The sequence below is a fragment of the Tenebrio molitor genome, chromosome 1 (assembly GCF_963966145.1).
Source record: "Tenebrio molitor chromosome 1, icTenMoli1.1, whole genome shotgun sequence".
Taxonomy (NCBI): domain Eukaryota; kingdom Metazoa; phylum Arthropoda; class Insecta; order Coleoptera; family Tenebrionidae; genus Tenebrio; species Tenebrio molitor.
The window spans coordinates 20,955,734-20,982,100 of NC_091046.1; the positions used below are offsets into that span (position 1 = coordinate 20,955,734).

General features: G+C 34.7%; 1 protein-coding gene and 1 long non-coding RNA gene across 9 annotated transcripts in view; one reads left to right on the top strand and one right to left on the bottom strand.

Moving 5' to 3' along the window:
* Positions 1 to 26,367, top strand: part of Spn (Spinophilin) — a 166,421-nt gene that overhangs the window by 30,768 nt on the left and 109,286 nt on the right. The gene's annotated exons all lie outside the window — the stretch shown is intronic.
* On the bottom strand, positions 20,669 to 21,706 carry LOC138122380 (uncharacterized). Its single transcript, XR_011156467.1, has 3 exons — positions 21,578 to 21,706; positions 21,159 to 21,522; positions 20,669 to 21,101 (listed from the first exon to the last, which is right to left on the bottom strand). It is a non-coding gene; the product is annotated as an uncharacterized lncRNA (long non-coding RNA).

The following is a 26,367-nucleotide window of genomic DNA, read 5'->3' on the forward strand; positions in this document are numbered from 1 at the left end:
TTTTCATTAAAAAAAAAATTGGTGATGACGTCATTGCGCAAAAACCAATGACGTCATTTAAATAAATTACGCGTCACAGGATGGCATTTTTTAAAATAAAATCGACGTGTCCTAGCGATTTTCTTAAAAACATCACATAACGCTATTATGTATTTTGTTCCAAACTTTATGTTCACACTGTATAACTTTTCATGGCTTGCGTACTAAATGGAACATGTATAAACACAAACTAACCTTTGCATTCAACTGATTCTGTCCGAAAACAAATTTTTGCACAGGATTAGTGCAAGTCTGCGCATTCTATCCATATCTATCTCGTGATTCGGAAGTCACGTTAAGCCATTGGTCCCGGTCAATTGAGTTGGTCATCATGCCCCTCATAGATTTGTAAACCAGTCCGAGACTGTGAAACAACATTTTATACAGCCCCCATTATGAACGAATATGCACTGAAATATTTGCTTGGGAAGTGGTACCGTGGTACAGCCGCCCGCAAAAGAATCGAGCCTACCCGGCTGCAAGGGAATAATCACCTCTCATAAACTCGTAAATCTAGCCTGCAACTATTTCGGACAGTTTGGTATACGAGGGTTGTTTCATTAATTTTTGGTCATTACTTAGACGCTTCTGAATTAAAAATGTTTCTTTTCTTAGATATCCCTAGAGTTTGTCTGTCTTTATATTTAAAAATTATTGATTTAATTCGATTGCAATAAATGTGATTTGTAACGGCCGACGTTTAGTAAAACTATAAAAATATATGTGTATTAACCCTGCTAAAATTTAAAAACTACCACCTGTTGAATTAAGTTGGTAAAATTAAAATTACACTAAGGCCCAGTTTATTCACCTTCAAGTTACTTTATTTGATAATTACCGTGGATCTACCAATAGCAGATTCTAAATCATAGCAACTACTCGCCAGATAAATTTACTTGAAGGTGAATAAACCGGGCCTAAATGTCCAAATGATAACTTTTATATTACTAGGATGCCAGCTAGACCTTTTGATGGATCTCTTTATTATGTCAAAAAGTGAGTGCCGTAAAAATAATGAAATCTTTTAAATAACACAAGATTACAACAAATCGAATTTTTATTTATAGTTTTCATAAGGTATCATTGACATCACCGTAACCAAACATTTCTATTTCCCTTATGTCAAAAATCAACTATAAGCATACAACGTTGTCGGTTGTATTTTCTAGATAGAATCCAGCGTTGGTGTTTTTTTTTTAGTTTTGTAACGGATAATACGGAGTGATCAAAAAGGACTGTTTAAGTTGGTAACACTGGATCGTATTTTAAATCGTATAACAGGAGTAATTTCCGGTTGTTGGTGGCTTGTCGTTGTTAATGCTATACCTATATCAGATATTTGTCAAATAAACCAACAAAACATATCCAGTTGCAGTGTTATAAATAACCGAATTAAAGAATTTTCTTAATTGTACTGCCAACTTAAACAGTCCCTCTTGATCACCCGGTAGAAACCATGTCTCCAAAAAAATTGAATTATAGAGCCAATAAAATAAAATAATTATCAGTAAGTAGTAATACCTATAACAATTGACTTGAACATCGCATTGATTTGCAAAGGTGATGCCATTCCCAATCCCGATTTATGCATTTTTACAACAAATTGACACAATTCGCATGATTTTAAAAAATGTGAAACGTATTTATTAGTTACTATAAAGAGTTTGCTTTCAAAAATAATCACCAATTTATTTTAGAGAAAGAGTTACAGTGATGGATAGACGTTAACGAAATTTTTGATTTTAATATGATGAGTTGAATCTTCAATAAAATGATACACAATCGAAATAACCGGTGTGCTTAATAGAAAAAATAAATATGTAATTATGTAACTAAAATCAAAATGATTGTAATAATGAACGTAATAAAATAGGTCGTTACAATAGGTAAGAAAATTCTGGGTAAATTTGCAGAGGTAAAGTATCTTTATTAAACAAAACTAAAACAACATTGGGGCGGGGAGGTTAAAATGGCCCAACATATTTTAAATAAAATTTTCAGCCGTAAATAAGAATCTCAATAATCGTGAAATAATCGTCAGGTATAATAAATTAATCAGGGCTTATGTTTCTTTTACTGTTTGAACAAGTTCTGGGTGTTAGGTGCCGTAAACGGTGAGTCTTGCTTTCATACCATCGAGGGTTTTATGACACAGTTGTAAATTTTGGTATACCGATTACAAAATAGTGAATGTCTGCTTTTATCTAAGTCTTATTTATTTTTTAACTACGAGTATTTTATCCCATGTAATGATAATTCATGTGTAACGATCTAAAATTGATTAAGATCAATATTAAAGAAACGCAACAGAAATAGTGAACAATTGTGCCATTTAATTTTTAATGAAACTTATTTGTATCTTACACTACTTGTGTTCTTATTAGCGAAAATAAAAGCACCAAAAGCGGATTTTAAAACATAATTTTATTCAACAAAGCAAACCACACTGAACTGAGCTAAAATTACTACAAGAAACAATTTGTAAATATGTAGGTAACTAAACCCTTCCCCGAACTACCTGTACAAGTTGTTTTATAATGGAATGGAATTCCCAGGCAGAAAAATTTTCCTTACCGAAAATCATCCATTTGCCCTTTAGCGCGGGCCTGGTCTCTAGGTATTTTTTATAAATTACTAGCACCGGGCAATGCTTGGCTATTGCTAAATTTGGTTATGTATGAATGAAATAAATATAAATGCAGTTAGATAACAAATCATTTATTCAATTGAAATCACATGGATTTAATTGTGTCATGATTCTTTTTTGTTTGTTTTATTGCTGTTTTGTTTTTGATATTGTTTGTTTTCTTGTTCTTCAGCTGAAAGGTGTGGTTGTTAAGTTATTCGAATAAAATAAATAGAAATGAATTAGTCCTCTCGGTTTCTATTCTGTATGTTACATCCCATTGTTTATTTTAAATATTAAAAAAGATTCCGACTACATATTTGTCTTTTACTATCAAGTGGCAATAATTCTGAACGACTGTAATCAGGTTTACAATTATTTTCTTTATTATTTCCAGCATTTTCAAGTAGTAATTTTTTTTTCGTTTTACCTCAAATAACGTATGGAAACATGGCTTTGATTTTTCTCTCTCATAGCCATGGATACAACATAAATGAAATATTTGCAGACTATTGGGATACATAGAATTTTTTTTTTGTTTGAGAATTATTTTCTCCTGTGTGAACGGATTTTGATAAATGTCACAACTTTTCAATTGTGGACCCACCATGCCAAAAAAAGCCCAATTTACACACGAACTCGTTAAATAAACTACATACTACATATTAAAAAATATTGCCACATTTACTGTAACGAATAGGTCCATTTCTTCTTGGAAAAAAGATTGATTTTTTTTAAACATTTCTACCTGATATGTATTTTAATGACTACTTAACAACGTACTGCTAAGTTGTTCCGCGAATTTTGGGGCACCCGGTATAATGTAAAATAGTAGTTTAATACAACGTTTTTTTGTTCGACGAGCCCCTTAAAGGCTCAAAATCGCTTAAAATCTTTAAAATTAGCTTGACATTTTGTTTTGACAAGTTGTGACATTTATCAAAATCCCCTCGTACAGGAGAAATTTCTCAAATTCTGACAGTGTCGAACAAAAAATTAAATTTTTGAAAATCGAGATTTTTAGAATACAGAATACAGGTAATTTTAACAAGACAACCATTATTTGTCCCTAACGGAAATCCCCGGTTCAGCCAGGCAAGATTTTACAGTCTTGGGTAAAATGGATATTTGTATTAGATTTCACCAGGAAGAATGTTTAGTTTGCTGTTAATATCTACTATGTATTACTGTTTATTTTGGTGGTAATCTAATTTAATTTTTACTTTTTTGTACATAGGTTTATTTATAGCAAATTTCTTTATTACTTTAAAAAAAAACTCAAGTTTAATGTCATAGTTCGCAATCTAACTGGAGTTTCTTTATTTTAAGATTTCAATAGAATATCGCACGGCACTCAAAATCAGCCAATGAATGAATTAGAACTTTTAATAACTGCCTAGCAACTCAAAAATTTTCTGATATTTTACATGTTACATATTACATACACCCAAGCAAAATTAATAAGCGTTAATTTTTTGATAATTTTTCTTTTAACAGTTTCGGTGTGGATTTCCACATTAGTTTTATAACAGCTTTTTAATAATTGTCCCCATTTTTGCGTTTCATGTTTCCAGTCCACCCCTTCAACAGCATAGTAGAATCAAGGAACTATCCAACTTGACGTTGCGCTCTTTTAAGAACTGTTGAAAGTTGAAACTGGCACCACACATTGGCCTTGCTTCGTTTTGTATTTTTTGTTTGAATTTCATCTATCTTCATTTAAATTTCCTGTCAAATTTGTCGTAGAAGAGTCGATTGTGAACGCACTACGGATTACGGATCGGAACACCCGATAATTTTTAAACACTGTATTTCTCCAAAACCTGAATGACACATTTTATAATTTTTTATTTATGCGGTTGACAGAACGCATTCCAAAGACGACTATAGAAAATTTGGGATTTTGGTATGTGAGAGTTTCAATGAATCAGCAATACAGGATCAGCGAACACGAAATTCTTTATTATGTTGTGACAACTCAAAAGTACAATTGTTTGTTATTATATGCCTACTACAAAACACAACACATGGCAACACCAAAGGGTAAAATTGCCAAACTCTAACACCCCCCCTCAAGTTACAGCTGAGGTGTTGTCGGATTGAAGTCCCAATCCAAGAATACATCTGGCATGATTGTCTTTGGATAAGGCTTTCGTTAGTACATCTGCTATCATTTTCTCGGTCGGTAGGTACAGGATCTTGATGGGATGTTTGTTCACTGCGTCGCGAATAAAATGGTATCTAACATCAATATGTTTCGATCTTGCATGATAGACGGAATTTTCGGTTAATTTTCCAGCACCTTGATTATCGTTAAAAACCACAACGTTTGCTAGTGATTGAAATCCCAATTCCTTGAGGTAACCAATTAGAAAAACTGCTTCCTTGGATGCATCACTGAGTGCCATATATTCGGCTTCGGTAGACGATAATGCGACGGTTCGTTGCTTTCTGGATTCCCAGGAGAAAGCAGCGCCGGAGAGTATGAAAGTTGATCCCGTGTAAGATCTTCTGTCAATCTCGCAGTTCGCCCAGTCTGCGTCTACGTAGCAGGTTAAATTATCCTGATTCTTCCTGTAGATGAGTTTCTTGTTGATGGTTCCTTTCAGATATCTAAGAACTCTCTTAGCCGCTGTGCAATGTTTCTTGCGGTAACAATTGCTGAATTGACTCAGGACGCTCACAGCATGTGATACATCTGGACGAGTCCCCACTGCAACATACATAAGCGCTCCTATTAGCTCTCTAAAAGGAAAATTTGTATCTTCGTTGTCATCTTCAGAATGAAGTTCAGAAAGTTTAGATCAAGCAAGCGGTGTCAAAACGGGCTTACAATCTTCCATGCGATATCTCTTCAAGATTTCCCGGATATATCCTGCTTGAGACAGGCATATTTCATTTTCATTTTGCTCTATTTGAATGCCCAAACAGTATTTTGCTAAACCAAAATCTTTGATACGAAAAGTTTTGGAAAGAACGTCTTTGATTTGCCTTTCTCTTTCCTGATTTCCGGAGATAATTAATATATCGTCCACGTAGATCAAAACAAATGTTCTCGTGTTTTTGTCAACGTACACACACGGATCTGCATTTGTTGGAACAAGTCCTGCTCTTTTCATCGTTTTATCTATTTCGTAGTTCCATTGTCGACCTGCTTGTCGCAACCCGTACAGAGCCTTACGAAGTTTGCAAATTTTATTTTCACCTTGAAGATCTCTCAACATAACTCTAGCTTTTTTCACAAGTGTATGATCATCTTCTTCTTCATCGATGATTCGTTGGAGCATTTCTTTGAGCAATGCGGGTTTTTCCATAAAAACTTCCGTGTCTATTTTACCGTTTAAATATGCGCTTGTTACATCTAGCTGCGATATTTTCAAATTGTATTTAGCTGCTAGGGCCACCAACAACCTCAATGAGCTTAAACGAGCAACTGGCGCAAACGTGTCATGGAAGTCAATCCCGGGTCTCTGAGTAAATCCCTTAGCCACTACTCTCGCCTTACGTCGGTCTAAGGTTCCATCAGCTGCATACTTGTTGCGGAGAACTGTCCTGCAACCCACTACTTTGGCGTGATCTGGCTTGTCGACGACATCCCATGTGTCGTTGATGACTAGACTCTTAATCTCAGATAGGATAGCATCCTTCCATTCGTCCTTATCTGCACCGTGGATAGCTTCTGAAAAAGGAATTTCAGATGCTGCCATGACAAAGTCTATCTCTTCGTATCGCGGATCTTCATTCGAAGTTGGTTCAATGTTCGATCTGTCGACTACAACAGGAAGATTTTGATTATAGATCATGTGATACTGTTTCTTCGGTCTTCCAACTTTTCCAGTTAAAATCTTGCGAGGTCTTCCCGGACCCCTCTTGGTTTTGATTGCGTCATCCATTTTCTCGATCTCTTCGTCTGGAGTGACTATCTCACCTGCGATTTCGTCTTCTTCGAAATTTTCTTGCATCAATGGAATTTCTTGCATATTGACAGTTGGAGCCTTTGTCTCTTCTGGACTGTTTTCCCCCCCACAAATGTCAATATCAACTCTTCCGCTAGGATCCATATTGCCCAATACATCGGAGAGCTTAAACCTTCCATTTAAAGTTTCGCTTGAGATTATATCTTCGTACTCATTGCTTTCGAATTCTTCGAAGAATTTGACATCTCTTGAAATTCGAATTTTTTGCTCTGACGGTATCCACACTCGATACCCTTTTGGATAATCTGAATAACCAACAAATATTCCTTCAACAGTTTTCGAGTCAAACTTCCCTCGATTAGTTGATTTATCCAAAACATAAGCTTTGCAACCAAATATTTGTAGATGACTAACATCTGGAGACTTCCCAGTCCAACGTTCATAGGGAATATCTCCGTCAATACTTTTGGAGATGCATCTGTTTCGAACGTGATTTGCTGTCATTATGGCTTCTCCCCAAAATGATGCAGGAAGACCAGATTCTAATAACATACATCTGGCAGCTTCTACCAGCGTTCTATTCTTCCGTTCTGCCAAACCGTTCTGTTGAGGACTGTAGACCGTAGTCAAACGACGTTGAATACCAAAGTCTCGGAAAAACTTGTCCATTTCCTTGTTGCAATATTCTTTTCCATTATCTGATTGAACTGCTTTGATTTTTCTTTCCAATTGTGTTTCCACAAAGTTCTTGTACTCTCTGAATTTTGATGCTACTTCGGATTTCTTCCGAATCAGATACGTTTGAGTCCAGCGACTGTAATCGTCTGTAAAAGTAACAAAATAACGAGCACCACCCTTGGACTCAATTCTCATAGGCCCGCATACATCTGTATGTACGATGTCCAGCAAGTTTGAGGATCGATTAGGGCGTCTTGGAAACGGGGCGGTAGCAAACTTGCCAGCGATACAAATTTTGCATGGGTTATTGGTACTCACAGCGCCTTTTAATTTCGCACCAGTAACGAGATTTTCCTTCATCATTACTTCCAAATCTTTGAAATTTAAATGACCAAAACGTCGATGCCAATTGCTAAAAATGTCACATGTCATAGTGACAGATGTAGTACACGCTTCTTGGTGGTTTTCTCGAAGATAGAATAGGTCTCCATCTCGATCTGCTATCATCTTGACACGTCCACGACGATCTTGGATGAATGCCCGATTCTTCGTAAAAAGAACTTCACGATTCTTGTCCACGATCTTCGCAATTGACAACAAATTTGTTCTGAAATCAGGAGCATACAGAGTATTTTTCAATTCAATCTTCTTTGCTTGATTTCCGACGGAGGTTAGTATGTTCACGCTTCCTTTCGCAATTGCCTGAGTTGTTGCGTTACTTGCCAATTTCAGCTGGCATTGAGCTTTTTCTGAATTGATGAACAACTCCTTGTCGTTGCAAATGTGTGATGTACAATTGCGAGCATAAAATTTTGGTAGTCAATGTCATTGCCTAAGATGCTCTCTTGTGAAACGAACGTGTGGATGTCAAATAGCTGTCTTGTTTATGACATTCACGTCAGTGTTTTCTGTTAACTTCGAGCCACTTGTAAGAGCATTCTCATGAAAATAAGTTAAAGTAACAATTTAGCAAATATTTATTATAACGCAAACAACATCAAAACTATGAAATTAGTATTTAGTCATTTCTCCGTTGGCCTCGTAAACTTTAAGTAGTCGGTTGGGCATGGACAGACATAAATTTGTAAAATAATGCCGGGGTAAATCATGCCATGCCTCACTAATTGCAGTCAAGAGTTGATCTTTGTTTTCAAATCTCACTCGGCGCCTTTTCATGCTTTTAACTACTGCAGCCCACATATTTTCGATCGGGTTTAAGTCAGGGCTCAAACTCGGCCAGTCAAGAACGTTGATACCATGGTTTTGAAACCATTCTGAGACCCTGTGAGCGGTATGCACCGGACAGTTATCTTGCTGGAAGACAAAGTTATCTTCCGGATAGACAACCCTTACTGAAGGCACCATAATTTCTTCCAAAATCCTGGTATAAATGTGACTTGTAAGGCGTTCTTCAATGTGTACGATTACCCCAGGACTCTTTGCGGAAACCCAAGCCCACATATTTACCGAGAATCTACCACTATTATCATTTTTGTGCACATATTTCGGGTTGTACCTTTGATTCCTCGGTCTATAAACGCGCATTCGTCCATTCGAAGCTGACTGAAAAACTTTTTCGTCGCTAAATATTACGTTTTCCCAAAAATCGTTTCCTCGTAACATGTATTCTAGCGCAAATGCCAGTCTTGCCTCTTTATGTCTAGGTGTAAGTCGTATTTTAGTGGCAGCTGAAAAATTTTTTAACCTTGTCTCTCTTATGCGACGACGAGCGGTGTGGACAGAAGCGGGAAAATTAGTTAAGTTTCGCGCCTCTACGGCTGTTGTAAAAGGATTATTTTCAATTTCTTCAATCAGTGCCCGGTCATTTTGCTCTGTTGTGGCTCGAGGACGTCGGGAACCTACTTTTCTATCTAACGACCCCGTTTCTCTCCATTTTCGACTTATGAAATTGACGGAACTTCTTACGAGCCCCAACTGATCAGCTATCCTAACTTCAGAAAATCCTCTCTCCAGCATGGTAATTATTTTCACTTTGTTGAAATAAGAGACTGGCGCCATAATAGAATATTTGTTTAAAAATTAAATAAATTAGTTTTTGGCGTGGTGTTTTGACATTTATATTTATTTTTGAAAGAACGTTGACAAGACAAAATTACACAGAGAAACTTTTTGTTTTTTGACAAAGAGATGAAGTTTCAAAATGACATTGCCTACCAAAATTTAATGCTCGCAATTGTACATCCGCTGTCCAAACACCATTTATTGTTAGTTTTCCCCGAAAAATAAGCTTCATGAACAAGTCCAGCCTTTTGGTTTTCTTCTCTCTTGTTTTTGAAGCAATCAGCAGCCTTGTGACCACGTTTACCGCAGTAATTACACTTGTAGGTAATTTTTGGTTTCGAAGATCTTTCGTCTTGTTTTCTTGTAGTTGTCTTTTGATGTGTTCGAATCCCTTGAGAAGTGTTTGGAGAACATGACACCGCCGGTTGAACTTCCTTCAAGTTTCTGATTCCGTGCGTCATTCTCCTCGACAATCTTCACCTTTAAATTTTCCACGTTAGGTAAGCTATCTCTGGACTCGATAGCGCATCGAAAATTCTCAAAACTACTAGGTAAACTATATAGCAACATGATGGACAACAGATCACCATTTATCTCGATGTTCATTCCTTGTAATTTATCGACTGTGTCCATAAATTTTGCTACGTGTTCACGAACGTCGTCATCTTCGCGCATCTTGTGTTGTGTCAATTGTTTTAATAACGTTGCCTTGCGTGCCGGTCCTTTGGATTCATATATGGATTCTAGTTTCATCCATATCTCCCGCGAAGTCTCACAACTGCGAATCTGCCTAAGTTCCGATGCGTTCATGGCGAGGATTAAGTCTGATTTTGCCTTGCGATCGGCGGCGATCCATTTCTTTTGCTCCTCTTCCGTGACAGCACGAGCTTCACCTTCACCGGTAATTTCGGGTTTAGGCTTTTCGCCGGATACATACGACCAAGTATCATTCCTGATAAGAAGGGCTTCTACCTGGATCTTCCATGTATCATAATTGCTTTTATTCAACATTTCAAATCTTGTCGAATTTGTGAAACTCATTTCCATTAAATTGCGTTAGATTTTGCGCGATAGCAGTCTTCAAATTTCAATTAATCGTGAACCTGTTTGTACTGGGCCCATAACCTGTGAGAGTTTCAATGAATCAGCAATACAGGATCAGCGAACACGAAATTCTTTATTATGTTGTGACAACTCAAAAGTACAATTGTTTGTTATTATATGCCTACTACAAAACACAACACATGGCAACACCAAAGGGTAAAATTGCCAAACTCTAACATGATATAAGGAAAATTATACGGTTTTTCTTTAAATTTTTCTTTGTGTCGTGCGATTTTCTTATCGAATCAACCCTTGTGAGTAGATTAATAACTGGATTTTTTTTTCGATAATAAATCTACTCACTTGGGAGATTATAAGTGAAAATCTTTTTAGCGTATTAATTTTTGTTTATTTGTTATTCGTAATCATACCATTTTTTAACCAATAAACATCATTGTATAACAATTTAAAAAAAATGCAACCGAATTATATTCGTCATTAAACGTTGAAATGCACAATAAAAACTCTACAGTTTTTCATTTGTCGGTCAACACCGTTTAAATAAAGGACAAAAACTAATGGTACTGTCCTCGTATATCGAAATGCCTGAAAATGTTGCAGATTAGATTTATGAGTTTACGACAGTGGTCAGGTCCCTTTGTCGAAATATGGATTGGTGATTATTTCCTTGCAGAGGGTCGGCTCGATTCTTTTGCGGGCGGCTGTACGACAAGGGAATAATGACGGCAGACTAGAGAGTGACGATTTTGCTACCTGCGTCTTGGTAGTGATAACACCGGACAAGTATATAATATAACATATATACAGGGTGTCCCAAAAATGGCGTACTAACTACTTACTACTGTATCCAGGATGTTTAAATGTACACGAAAAAAATATGGAAAAAATTTTTCAGACAAAAAAATTAATTATTATTATTTTTATTATTAACGGTAATACAATGTAAACAAAGATGTACTATTGCGATCAAAAAATTTTGGACACTAATGTCATCGTGCTGTCATACATTCTAAAACAACCCTTATGTATTAATAACCTCAATTTTGATTGTGTCAATTTTGAAAATGTGAATGTCAGATTTACCGAGAAAATATTCAAAAAGTTGTAAAAATCAGACAAATAGAACGAGGTTTTAATTAATAAAAAATATAAAACAAATACTCAAATGTACTCGCATATTAAAAAAATTATATTTTAAACCGGTGTCAAATTGACAACAATTTCATCTTTCATGTGACAGTTTCAATAAAGCATGATTTAGAGTAATTTTTTTAATGTGACAGAAGTTTGATGTCCAAAATTTTTTGACCGCCATAGTACTCGTACATCATTACCTTGCAATGTTACCGTAGTGGATTTAAAATATTTTTTTCGATTTCCAAAGCTTCTAAATTCACTATTGTGCAGGATTAGATATTGGTAGTGAGTGTACTTTGTGATAATATGTACGATTAGAGGTACAGTTAATTTCAAAATTATCGAGTACACCTCAAAACTCAAGAAGTCGATTTATTACAGATTTTTCCACATGTAAAGATGCCTTTTTGAAATTTGAGCGTCATATTTTTTATATAGGTTAGGTAAGTTTGACAACATAAAATGTCGCTGATATTTTAGAACACCATAATATTGACTGTTTTATCCTCTGCATGGTGCTCTTCGCAATGTTATAATACTGAGCTACCCTCCGGATCTTCTTCTAATTTGGAAAGAATGAGCACTTTCGCGTTTTCGGTTAGATTCGGAATTAGTTTGTCAAAATTGACAATGATCATTGACAAAAATTGTAAGTGCATTTCACACTGTAGAAAATTAGGTGTACTCTATAATTTTGAAATTAACTGTACCTGTCATGACAATTTAATACATATATTTCAAAATAATTTTCCTGTTAAGTGCCACTTTCAAGGACCGCCAAATCAGCAAATAAGTCCAATAGAAGTTTTTAAACATTTTTCTGACGTTTACGGTAGTCTCTTCTACACCGTAGTGCACCGTTAGTACGCCATTTTTGGGACAGCCTGTATATAACACACAATTTGGAGCTAGAAAATTTTAATTTAAATATCTTAGTGAAGTATTAAAATACTAAATACTAAAAACAATTATTAACTATTAAATTACAAAATTATTGTTCTAATAGATAAGTTTCTTGACTGTCTAGGATCAACAATTTCGGGAAGCAAGCATTTTCCATTTTCTGCTTCCAAAAATTATCATCTTTGTTTATATGTTCAATTTTTATCGCCCCGTGGCCAGTCCACACACCTAATATGCACGTTTTCTTGCCGGTGATATGAAGTTGCCCTTGAATTTGGTAGTATACACCGCATATACTCTGATAGACTGCACGTTTTTTGACAGAAGACAGACCCAGAGAGTAGTGTGGTGGGAATTAATCTGGAGGGATACATACAACGGTTTTCTACATAACGTGAAACAATTGAGATGGAAAGTTTAGTATTTTTCACTGCTTTATGTTTTGGAACTAGAATTTAAAAACGTACAATCTATCACCGTACGGAGTATACCAATCATGATTTTTGTTTAAAACAATTTCGCCGCTGCTATTTATTTTGTTTCCAAGCTTTAATAATTTTTTTTCACTACTAGTCTTAGAAGACATCATTATTGACTCTTGAACTGAACCCAGAAGTAGAATTTCTCTCCTACTAGTTAATAATTTTTCATTTTATTAACCAGTGGTTAATAATGAACAGCCGTCACCTAGCAACGAAAGATTTTCTTTGATTTCATTGGTTAACGTAGACAACGATTTTCAATTTTCATAGCAACCGTTGAAAAATGAGAACTCAGATCGTCGCATCGGACCATAGTACGGTGCGATCAATTAAAAAATAAATCGAGTCGGCGTATTACCTATGGCAACCCATGCTTTAGCATAGGCTCCAAAGCAAACTCGATTTATTTTTTAAATGATCGCTCGGTATATGTATTATGTTATGAGGAGTAAAAATGAAGTTTTATGTGCTGCGGCTGGTAGATTGGCTGCCGAACGCTGTGAGGCAGACAAACCAGCCAAAGCACATAAAACCATTTTTGCTCCGAATAACATATATGTACTATTTTTTCTTCAAACCTTCATAACAAATTATTTAACACATGTTAAGAAACCAGGTAGGAATTTCAAATGATTTAGCTAGTTTACTTTACTGCCGCTCATCAGCGGAGATAATAACTTCACGGACGCCCTCAGCGGAGATAATAACTTTATCTGCCGCTCTCAGCGGAGATAATAACTTTATCTGCCGCTCGTCAGCTCGTTAAATGGCATGACAATGAAGTGTCACTTTAGCATCATCAATGCAGCAGGATAATGTCATAATTTACGGACGTTTGAAGAAAAAATAATTTAATTAATAAATTATTATTAGAAAGGGTTTTAACGTATCTAGTAGTGAAAAAAATAATATACAGGCTGTTTGATAAAAAACGCCTCAACCCATAACTTTTTAATTTATTATCCGATTTCAATGAACAAAAAAACCAAAGATAATAATAATTTTTTTTTTTGCGTTATTTTCAGTAGCTACCGATAGTCAACTTTTTTTTTTTTTTTTAATGGACACATGTAGTTTTTTAGGCTTAGTCTGGTAAAGTATTTTTTTCTGAATCTAATGATGTATTGAAAGTTATCCTTGGTCCATGGCTGACTAAAAAAAAAAAATAAAACAATTTTTAATTGTGGTTCAACTTATTATGAAATTTTCGAGTGTGCCGTGAAAAACAATTAAAAAATGTCTTCTCTACCTTGGTGTATAATTACTATTTGTTCAATAGCGTCGTTTCGAGTCATTTATTTTTATATAAGCTGTATATGGACATTTTATCTCTACGATATGATCGTCTTCAACAATTCCATCGGGGAAAGTCCCTAAGTAATAACTTTCTTTTTCCTCAAAAAGACCGCAACGATTGATGTTAATTTTTTCTCTTATTTCGAGTTCTTTCCGAGCGTCATCTTCATACTAACATCTAGTTTGTTACATGTTCAAGTTTGCTAATGACAATTAATTTTTCTCCCTACCGGTTAGAAATGTAGGCTGTGGATACCTCATTTGAGGTGAGAAAATTCAACTTTCTCGCTAAGGTAAGAAAGTTAAATCATGAAATGTTTATGGTAAAACTGTACCAAAATACAAATGTCAAAAGTGAAATAAGTTATTGATAAATGAAAGCCAATTCAATGAAGTAAGTTGGTAGCTCAATCATATAATCTGGAAAATAAACAGATAAGCTAGGTAGGTAGATTACTTTACCCTGTTTATATCAAATTTTCGAACAAACCTCAAATCTTCAAATGCGATGACAAGTTAATTAAACAAATAACACAGCCTACTATTCAATTCTCAAAATTTTCGTTTTAATCATGAATATAACCATCTTTTTTGACTTTTTTCAACAAAGTTGTGCCGGTAGGGAAAAAAATTGTATTCAAACCTTGTGAAGAAAGTGTCCTTGCAGACCTTAGGCACTTACAAACCTCGTCTACGACTCGGTTTATAATCTTTGCCTGCGGTCTGCAAGAAACCACTTTCTTACCTTGGTTTGAAATATACTATTGTCGCCTCTGAAGTGGGTTTAAAAAAAAAACGGTATCCTTAGTTGCGATTTTCGTTTAAAAAAAAAACATTAATTTGACAAGACAAATATCGTACCGAACAAATATAAATAATTGTGTGCACCAAACCCCAATTGAGGTAAAAGATAATTTAAGTAGTTTTTTTTGACGTTCATTAAATTATTTATCCAGGGTTTTTGATAAATTGGGCGGAAAACTCCAATTTGTTCCGTTCCTGTTCCGTGACTGTTCCGTTCCTGTTCTGTTCCAGTTCCGTTCCTGCTCCGTTCCTGTTCCGTTCCTGTTCTGTTCCTGTTCTGTTCCTGTTCTGTTCCTGTTTTGTTCCTGTTTTGTTCCTGTTTTGTTCCTGTTTTGTTCCTGTTTTGTTCCTGTTCACGTTTGGCGTTGAATTTAATAAGGTTTATACAGAGTGTCCCCAAAAAAGAAGACGAGTCCATAGCTCCCTTATTTATCGGAGGATTTTAATTATCTATACACCAAATTAAATGGTTGTTAATAGGCTACAGAACGGCTCAATAAATTCACGTATAGCTCCAAGGGCTTCAAGACTAAATTGTCAAAATATTTTTTTTCAAATGGGATTACATACTTTTTTTTAGTAATTCTGATAGAGATTTTAATTCTGAAAGCAACAATGTATCACAAGTATAACTTCACATAAAAAAAAATAACACTAACTTTTGAAACAAATGACGAACACCAAGCGAGAAGCTATCAAAATGCATTGTGTTACAATATAATAACCAAATTAAGGTAGCTGGAAAAACAAATGACAAATAATAAACATGTGGGATTGCGCAGATATGCCGCCAATGTTTAGCGCAAAATGGAACATAGACGATAGTAGCGTTTTTTTACATTTTTTTTGGTGAATGTTAGGTATTTAAGTGTATACTTGTGATACATTGTTGTTTTCAGAATAAAAATCTCTATCAGAATTATTAAAAAAATATATGTAATCCCATTTGAAAAAAAATATTTTGACAGTTTACCCTTGAAGCCCATGAGGCTATACTTGAATTTATTAGACCATTTTGTAGCCTATTAACAGCCATTTAATTTGGTGTACAGATAATTAAAATCTTCCGATAAATAACGGAGTTATGGACTCGTCTTCTTTTTTGGGGACACTCTGTAGTTTAGTTTTCGTTTGATAGTTTATAAATTAAGTTAAATTTTGTCAGCCAAAGCTTTGGTATACGAGTACATCCTTTAACCGGATTTGTTAGTATTAATTTCGTGTTAATTAATTTTTTGTGTTATGAATTAATTTTTTTTTTTTTTTTAAAATATTATTTATTATTCGATTCTTTTAGACTTTCTTCCCAGTCAGGAAGTCGTTCCTATTTTCTTTTGACTGTGGTGGCGCCCAACTGTATTTGTTATCCCCTTTAGCTAGACCACCGAGCCCGCCGGCGAACAGTTGCCGAAAGGAAGACCGATTTTTTTAGGTTACAACATTTTGTCATGCTTTATGGATTTCACGTTGTCCAAAATTGTAGAATATAATAAATTTTTAACTGTTTTTGACTATTTTTTCGATGTTTGCAGATTTTTGCAAAATTAGGGGCCGTCAACAATTTTCGTCGTTCTTCAAGCCACTTCCCATTTTCGGATTGAAAACGCGTTTCTTTTTCCAACTCTTTAGCCTCTTCTTCGGTTCTTTTTATTGAAGATAAACATTCAACTGCTTCGTCTTAATCTGTTTTTTCCATATCTGCTTTTTGACAGTCATTTCCGTAATCTTTATCTTGGGAGCTTTTTAAAATTTTCTTTTGCATGTAGCTTTTACTTTTTTTTAGCCAGTCTTTGAGTTCCACTCGCCGAATAATTTCATTTATGGAAATTGGTTTGCTTGTTTGCTACGCTCTCATATTTTGTATGGACCAATTTAGTGTTATGGGACACCATCGCTGCAGTGCACCTCGTTGCATATGAATTTTTTAAAATTTTTATTCTTTGTAGCGTATTAATTAAAGAGTAATAGGTACAGTCGCGGCCGTTGAAATCTCAGACAGGAAAGATTTAAACACTCTGTATAAATTCCGAAATTTGATTAGCGTAAACAGGATTTTCATCAAGGATTATAAAGTCAGTGTCAGTTTTTGACATATTAGATCAGAATCGAGCGTAACTTTTGAAATGCCGCAATTATCTGATTTGCAAAAATGTGTTAGACTGAGGGACGGACATCTTGAGAAACGTCACTTTCGGTACCATTTACAAAGCTAAAAGTTTGTCGCGAGTTTTCAACGGCCGCGACTGTACATACTGCATAGTTCATTATTAATTTGATTACTTATTTTTACAAGGTCGCTAAAAAGTATGGACACAGCTAAATATTTTCAGAACGATTTAGCAGAGCTTGTTGAAATTTGGCACACAATTAGAAGTGTTAAAATTCTATCATCTGAGATTTTTTTTTCAATTTTATAATATTTATTTTGAAGATGCGAGGCTAACTTGATTTTTTTTAAATGGCACGGGGAGTCAAATTTAATATTTTTAAAAAGAGTATTTTTTGTGAATTCAGTGATGTAACACATGCCCACATCGCCGTCATTTTGAACGTCTTTTTAACATAAAATTTTTGTGTTTGTCGTTTAAACTTTTAGTTTTTGTTTCTATTAAAATGTATCCTGTTTCAGTTAAATGTCTTATTTTTACACTTATTATTGACTTTATTTTTTGGTCAAAGTACAGACGGCAAAGAACTAACGACAGCTAAAAAAACAGCATTTCCAAGACTAACTAAATTTTACATTTTTTCAAATTTTTTCATTATGAAATGAATCCACTTTCAAATTTTAATACATCTTTACCATATAAACGTTTATAGTTCTCCCAGAGCTGCAGCGATTTTATGGCAGGGCAATAGTAATTATTACGCCTGTTGAGATGCCGATAAGCGACATAAACAGACCCCTGTCAATCATCATTTTCGTTCTATACCTGTCAGTTTACAGGGTAGTACTTGGACGAATTTACGATTAGGGGTTGTACTTGCGGTTTAAACCTATTGTCGGTGTTGTTAACGTTTATACAATGGTACCCTGCCATAAAATCGCTGCAGCTCTGGGAGAACTATACTTAGGGATCTTTTGCATTAGGCGAATAATAGAGTAATAAATCTACCCTCGACCATCCCTCGACCCACAGCCGAACGAAGTTTCTGTGAAAACGGCAATGAGTAAGATAAGAAGGGTAGCAAGAAAAGGATAGTGTGCTTTTGAATACAAATTTAGAGACAAATCGTTCCGGCAAAATTACAGATAGATGAATAGTCGGATTTCAATGGGATTTTTTTTGAACGATGTAAAACTAAATAATCTAAAATTTGACGGGATGATTTGTTAAAATACGTACTTTGAGTTAAGATATGCCTGATTTTCAGATTCCTATAAACACTCATGTATGAATGTAAGGTTTTTGGCCCTTAAAATTGGTATTTTGAAAATCCATACGATCAGTTTGTAGAAAAAAGTGCAAGGATTCCAAAAATATAAATTTGATTCGGAAAAATTGAAAAATAACTAATGCCGGAACTATACATTGAAAACCCCATAAGACTGGTAGGGTGAGAACTCCTCTTAAACAAATTGTACAGTTAATTTCAAAATTATAGAGTACTATTGCGGACACGGAATCTTGACCACAACTGACATTTAACGGATGTGTGAACTGGCCTTTATTGAATATAACCCAACTTTTTTCTCGATAATTTAATTCATGTATAAAAAATCCCATAAGCCGCGATGCATTTGTCACTTTGACATCGGATAAAGTTAGCCCTAACTTTGCATCTGGATAAAATGTGCTTAAACTTCCATGGCAAACTTTTTCGAACCTGATTAGTGATTATTGTTTGTTGTTATGATAACTAAGAAAATGTAATGGGCGGGGCAAATAAATGTTACGTTGTCCTTAGTATAATGATCAACGCCAATTTTGACAAATAAAATGCTTAATCTAACCGAAAACGCGAAAGTGCTCATTCTTTCCAAATTAAAAGAAGGGTGGTTGATCCGAAGGGTAACCCAGTATTATAATATCGCGAATAGCACCGTGCAGAAGATAAAACAGACAATATTATGGTGTTCTAAAATATCTGCGACGTTTTATGTTGTCAAACTCACCTAACCTATTTAAAATATGACGTTCAAATTTTAAAAAGGTATCTTTACAAGTGGAAAAAAACTGTAATAAATCAACTTCTTGATTTTTCAGATGTACTCTATAATTTTGAAATTAACTGTACGTCACAGGATTTCATTTTTCGAACTTTATGTTCATCTGTATACAGGATTATTCATGTAAAATGACGAGTCCAAACCTGGTAAAAATGCAAACCAAAATACATTTTACAAACCATTATGTTTTGGTATTTAAAAATTAAATCAGGAATCTAAGTATAGGCTCAGACACCTGTTGATTTTTTAGCGATCAGTAACAGACTCGGTTGATTCTAAAACGGTTTTTAGTGAGAAATTTGAAATTTTGACATTTTCTGGTGTCTGAAACGTCAAAGCAAATCACTGTCAAAATAAGTATGTCACATAAATCAGTTATCTAAGTACATATTTTGCAGTTATTTATCTCGTTGACTCATCGTGCAATCTACCTATACTAAGGACAACGTAACATTTTATCTGCCCTGCCCATTTCATTTTCTTAGTTACCAATCAAATAGGTTGTTAAGACGATCTGATTTACACAGTAAAAATTTCTGACATTCGAATTGTCTTAATGACATTTTATTTTTTAGAACCTAAAGCAATAATTGTGGACTTGACAGCAAAATTCTAACCTTAACTTTTTTACATGGCAAATGTGATGAAAAGTTGTACAGATTGAACCGGGCTTTGATTCTGATTGGTCAATTTTAGTGGGCGGAGCTGATAAAAAGTTATAACGGCAATACTATAATACAGGGTTATTATAAATGTTTGTAGTCGAAGTAGGCGTAAAAACTGAATGTAAAATTTATGTTTGCCGCTCCACATAGAAAACATCAAAATGATGTGAATAAGTGAGTACGGTGTGTACACATTTAACGGTGTGTTCACACACAGGAATTAAATTGGGTGCAAAACAACTCAATATTTTTAAGATTGGTTGCAAAACAACTTAAAATTTTTGGATTCAATCGTTAATTAAAAAACCGCACCGCACTTTTCACCCAACCCAAAGTATAGTAAATCCAAAAATCTCCTGGACTGTCAAAATTAAATCTATAGTGTGTCTCAATTCTAAATTTCTACCAATACTGCATTCTACGTAGAAATACAACCGGCAACACTGTTTGGTGAAAAATGCGTCATTTTGTATTTGTGAGGTTATCATTCTGTGTCCGTTTTTACTACTCAAGATTTTAGAATAAAGGAAAAGAACGTGCTAACCGTTTTATCTCTTCGAAACATTTTACTGGAGCATTTTTCATTTTAGCGTCAAGTAAATTACGTTGTTTTCGAATCATGTTTATAAAATAATTATACTGCCAACTTTAGTTGTTATAACAGTCCCCAGTTTAGAAATATTTTTATCTACGATCATGTAAAAAGTAGGCACTTTTTGCACTAAAAATCGTTGCCAAAGTTGACGTTTAGTGAATTGACGGAATCGTGCCATAAAACTTTTAGTCCACGATTATGTCAAACAAAAAAATTGTGTTATAAAATTTTTAGTGCACGATTATGTCAAAAAAGAAGAAATCTGTAATAACGATTTTTATATTTATTTAATATCACTGACCTCTAGAGGTCAGTGATTTAATATACAGAGTGTTGGTATTAACAAAACATAGATACATATTTACTATTAAAAGAATTAATTCTTCCCTATATGTACATCCACTTTACAGTTGGTGCATTTTTTAACAATAATCTTCGGTAAAGAGTTTGGTACTTGAGGCTGTGAGGATTTGGCAGTGCTTGGCAGTTGAGAAGATGTACCCATTTCATTTTCCGCACGACTAGTAGAAGAAGTACTAGGCTGATTTTCTCCTATCCCCAAAATTTTATTGGAAATGGAAATCTTATTTGCTATGGATTCCTCCACATACGACTCTGCCACGGTTGTACTCCTCCATCCTCCATGCCTCTTTAGAGATAATATGTCTCCTCCAGCATTGACAAGGATGGTGGCAGAGGATCTAATGATAATAGTAAATAATATATGAGTGTATAATATACGAGTTTATAATAATTACCTTCTAAAAGTGTGACCACTATACTCATGTGGATTTGTCAAGCCAAGATATTTAGCAATGTCACTAGGTATTTTTCCAAAGGTATTAATCCCGACTGGTTGGGTGGAACATTTTCCATTTCGATAAAAAACAAATAATCGCTCATGTTTTGTATGTGAAGGTCTAAGGTCTAAAGTCTATAAATTTCAACCATATTTTTGATGTCATGATCTCTTCCATCAATGACAAAAGTTCGGGGTTTATTGGTTTTCGTGTCAGGTATTTTCACTACTAAGATAGAACCAGTGTCTTCTATATCTTTAGTGCTCATCTTGAGAAACTCTTCCCTTCTACACGCGCCTGCAATTCCAAAAATAGACACGACCTGCAGTTTTAGAATATTATAATTAATTGAAAATAATTACAATGAAGTTATTTACCTTCATCATCAAGTATGTTTCGTCTGGTGCTCCATTAATAAATTTGTAAATTTGGTCCTTGCTGAATACTTTAGACTTCTTACATTGATAGCCTGCCGATTGCCGTTTCATAAACGCAGTTAATTTAAAAAAATGTTTAAGGTCGATGTTTTTTTTTATCAGCAGCGAAGACTTTACCATAGAGTATTCCGACCAAAGACTTGATGGTTTTACATGTTTAGCCCTGTCAGCAAAATAAGCTAGACACACATTTTCCGTTACATTCATTTCGACCTTGTTCCTTCTTGAACACCAGTTCGTACTGTTGGCGAGACTTTTGGGGTAGTAAATTTAAAGTAGCTTTACGTGCAGCTTCAAATACTTCCGGGGGAATATTTTCTTCATTGTTTTCACACATTTTTTCAAAAATTTGTTTCCACTTTACAAATGGCGTCTTAAATTCGTACACTTTGTTTACAAACTGGGTGCTAAACAACGCATTTAAGAAATATATGCAGTGACGTCACGTTTGAATCAAGAAATCGACATGCCGTTCGTCCGTATTTGACATTTGACAGCAAGACATAATGAGTTGTTTATGTTACCGCCATTGTCAAGAAATTATAGTATTTTCTAGTGTTGGGCATAATCGATATATTTTGATAATCGAATAAATCGAAATAATCGCTTTTAATAATCAAAATATCATTCGACTATCCTATTATGGATGATGCGCATGCACAGTGTTGTGCATTTATTTCGAATTTCTTACGCCGCGTCGAGTCAGACGCACGTCAATAGTTCTATGTTACTCAAATCGTACGGTTGGAAGTGAGATACATAGAGCGACCATCTTAATAGCGCACGTAGCAGAACCAATGAACTTGTTTGACATGTGTTGAAAGGAGATAGCTGCATACACGTAGTTCGTGTTATAAATTGATACAACTGCATATATTTTAGAAATAGACTATAGCACGTGGCGATCAACGCACGCTGATGTAGTTGTCACATTGTCACAATTTAAAAAATCACAAATAAAATAATTACTAAAAGTAAAAGGTTATGATCGTAGATAAAATGTTGTAAGACATACGTGTAAAAAGTTCCTTTGTTGCACTCACATTCTTTAAAATACTCCCTCGTACCTCGGTCGTATTTTAAACCCGTTCGTGCAATAAAGGATAACTTTTTACACTTATATCTTAAATAACTATTATTTTGCCAACATAATTCAACAACTGGTGGAAATTTAGAATTGAGACAGACTATACAGGGTGTTAGGGAATGGTCTCCCAAGAATTTCAGGGTGAGTTTATCAGGAAAAATATGGCCGAAATCTTTATAGCGTTTTTGGATAAATTGAACCGTTTTCTGAAAATAAAATTTTTCCCTGCTGTTTTGGGACTGCTGAAATATTGCTTTCTGCACGAAAAAATCTTTTATTTTTCACTTTAGTATAATTGCATGATAACTCCCAGGATACGAAATACGTAAACATGTCCATAACAACCGGGGAATAAAACAGGGCGTAATAAGAATAAGCGGGCGTAATGAATTCATAACGCCCTTATCAATTGATAATTGCAAAGATGCCAATTTTTTTTTTTTTTAAAGAACACGTATAGTGAAAAATAAAATTTTGTATGCATCACGGCGTCACCGAATGATTACGCCCATCGAACGATATCCATCTCTCGGGCTAAAGCCCTCGAGCTGGATTCATCGTTCTCCGGGCGTAATCATCGTTATAACGCCCTTGGTGCATAAATAGCTAATATGTTTCGATTTAAAAATGATTGCTTGGTAACAATTGGAAATTTACTACTGTCAAAGTCTACACTTTGACTTGATCTATCGCCTGCAAAGATTACAATCGTTTACAATGCCAGAATATTCTATCGAGGAGTAGTATGCAGTTATGCATTTTCTGTGTGGGGAATCTGGCGGAAATGCTGCTGTCCGAAGGTATGCTAATGCCTGTGTTATGGCAAATGTACATTGGGGTTACCCCGACGGGCAAGAGACAAGCGTCTCTGGAGGTGTTACTGCAGTTTGCGTTGTTTTTCCAGTATGACGTGTATTACAAAGTGGTTTCTTGTGCGAGCAACGAAAACGAAAATAGTACGAGATGATATCATAGATGATATCATTAAAAGTGGAAGTGGGTCTTTTTTTGCCAAGCCCAGAGATTGAAGACCGAAACGAAGTCGATGTCGGCAACTGGGCGAACAAAATGCAAGAACTGTGTGATTAACACGTATTTACAATACGTATCTTTCCTTTTGTATTGTTGTCTTTCAATAAATTTTGTCTGTTTGCTTCTAAATAAAAATGCGTTATTACGTAATGAAACCAGTGCGGTAATGCACTACATTACGCAACTCAAATGACTGTAAATGAATATGGTTATAAGGTCTTTTCCAAGCAGCCGTAGATAATAGTTATTTTTATATTAAGTGCATGAAGAGAGTGTTTTTGCGCATGAAAAGGTCTTTTACGCCGAGACGAAGGTCCAGGCAGGATAAGCCTTTGAATGCACAAAAACATCTTCACGCACGAAATATAATCTTTTTTCTATAATAAAGAGCTTATATTAATAACATAATTACATAAACATTTTTGTTTTATAATACAAAAATTTCGGATAATATTGCGGAATCTGGAAAAGTGCCCCGAATGCTTGCAGCGTTTCCACGTTGAATGGCAAGGGAAATCCTCTCGAAAAGGAATTTCTTTGATTTTGAATCGCGCGATAAGTCGGTTTCCGATGACATTAATGAAATCGATGGCTTCTTTCCACCAAGGGCCTAAGGTTTCAAATGCTAATTAATTGATTCAAAAAATAGTAATTAAAAATTAAATTTTTGAAGGAACTCTTAAGTTTCAATGCAGTGACCATGTTGCTAGGTAACTAATAAAAACAGTGCGTGAAGTGAAAAACAGAAAAAGTCGTGTGCGTGAAATCGCATTCCACACACTGTTTTGTATGGTTTCTATGTTTTCGATCTTACTAACAATGCAAAAAAAAATACACGTAAAAAATTACCCACTTCATGCACGAATAACTATGAGTATGCGTGAATTTCAATGTTTTGAATAAATTATAGAAAAAAGTCTATTAAGTACTGGATAAAATTAATTCTTATAAAGTGTCCGTTATTTGTCGGAGGATTTCAATTATTTATTCACCAAATTAAATGATTGTGAATAGGCTACTAAAAGGCGTAATAAATTCACTCATACGAGCGCATAATTTTTTTAGTAACTGCGATAGAGATTTTTATTCTGAAAACAACAATGTATCACGACTATGCACTTACATACCAAAAATACAAAAAAAAGGAAAAAACGGTACCTACTATCGTCTATGGTTAAATTGCGCTCCATTTTGCGCCATGACCAACTTCATTAAACTATGTTATGGCCATTCCAATTCCATTAAAATGGGCTTCGTATGAAGTATGTCATGGATAGTGATGAAGTGGTGCCATCTGTTTGTTAGACATCAAGGTAAAATTGCCGTCAAATTTGAAATTTTGTCAATGAAAAAACTCTGAAAATGCTCATTAAATGCATTATTTGTGGCAATTCTGAAAAACCTTTATTTCAGTTTCCCAGCGACAGTGGAGTTAGAGCTAAATCATTTGAGGTTCTTCGGGAAATTTGTGGTACTAGAAAAGAAATTCGTTAACATAGTTTAATGAAGTTGGTCATGTGATGGAGATGAATTGGCGATATCTAGTGAAATTTAGAATAACCACACATTTAAAAAGTTAAATATCAGGTTATGTTATATGCCATTTCATTGTCAAAAACTGTCAGTTTATGCTTTTATGACACTATGGCAGGAACATGAAAAATTTGTTAGCGTCTTAGAACCTCGAATTCTGTAATTCTTGCATCGTTTTACTCCGAAATGATCAAGTTCCACGACGAAATTCCCATTCGGAGCGGTTTTGCTATGATCCTTCATATTTGCCTGTGTAAAAACGTATTTAGAGGAAAGTTATCGTCTTAGAACCTCGAATTCTGTAATTCTTGCATCGTTTTACTCCGAAATGATCAAGTTCCACTACGAAAACGTATAAACTGACAGTTTTTGACAATGAAATGGCATATAACATAACCTGATATTTAACTTTTTAAATGTGTGGTTATTCTAAATTTCACTAGATATCGCCACTTCATCTCCATCATGGACTTGTCATTTGGTTTACTTTTTTTCGACATTTGGAATGGCCATAACATAGTTTAATGAAGTTGGTCATGTTTGCGCTAAACATTGGCGGCATCTCTGCGCAATCTATATGTTATTAATCGTATCCCACCTCCACCCGGCGGCACGGCATTTGTTTTTCCAGCTAACTTAATTTCGTTATTACATTGTAACGCAATGTATTTTGATAGCTTATCGCTTGGTGCTCATTTGTGTCAAAAGGTAGTGTTATTTTTTTTAAGTTTTTCTTATTTGAGATTATATTTTCAGAATAAAAATCTCTGTCAGAATTACTATAAAAACAAAAAAGTATAGGCGTTCGCATAAAAAAAAAATATTTTGACAGTTTAGGGTTAAAGCCCTTGGGGCTTTACCTGAATTTAGTAGGCCAATTTGTAGCCTATGCACAACCATTTAATTTGGTGCATTGATAATAATTAAAATCCTCCGATAAATAAGGGAGCTATGGACACGCCTTTTTTTTGGGACATCTATATATATTTACTGTGTTACATTTGGTTGATATTCTTAACAATTTTCTTATTACACCTTATTTTAATTATATTTCAAAATAATTTCCAAAAAATAATTA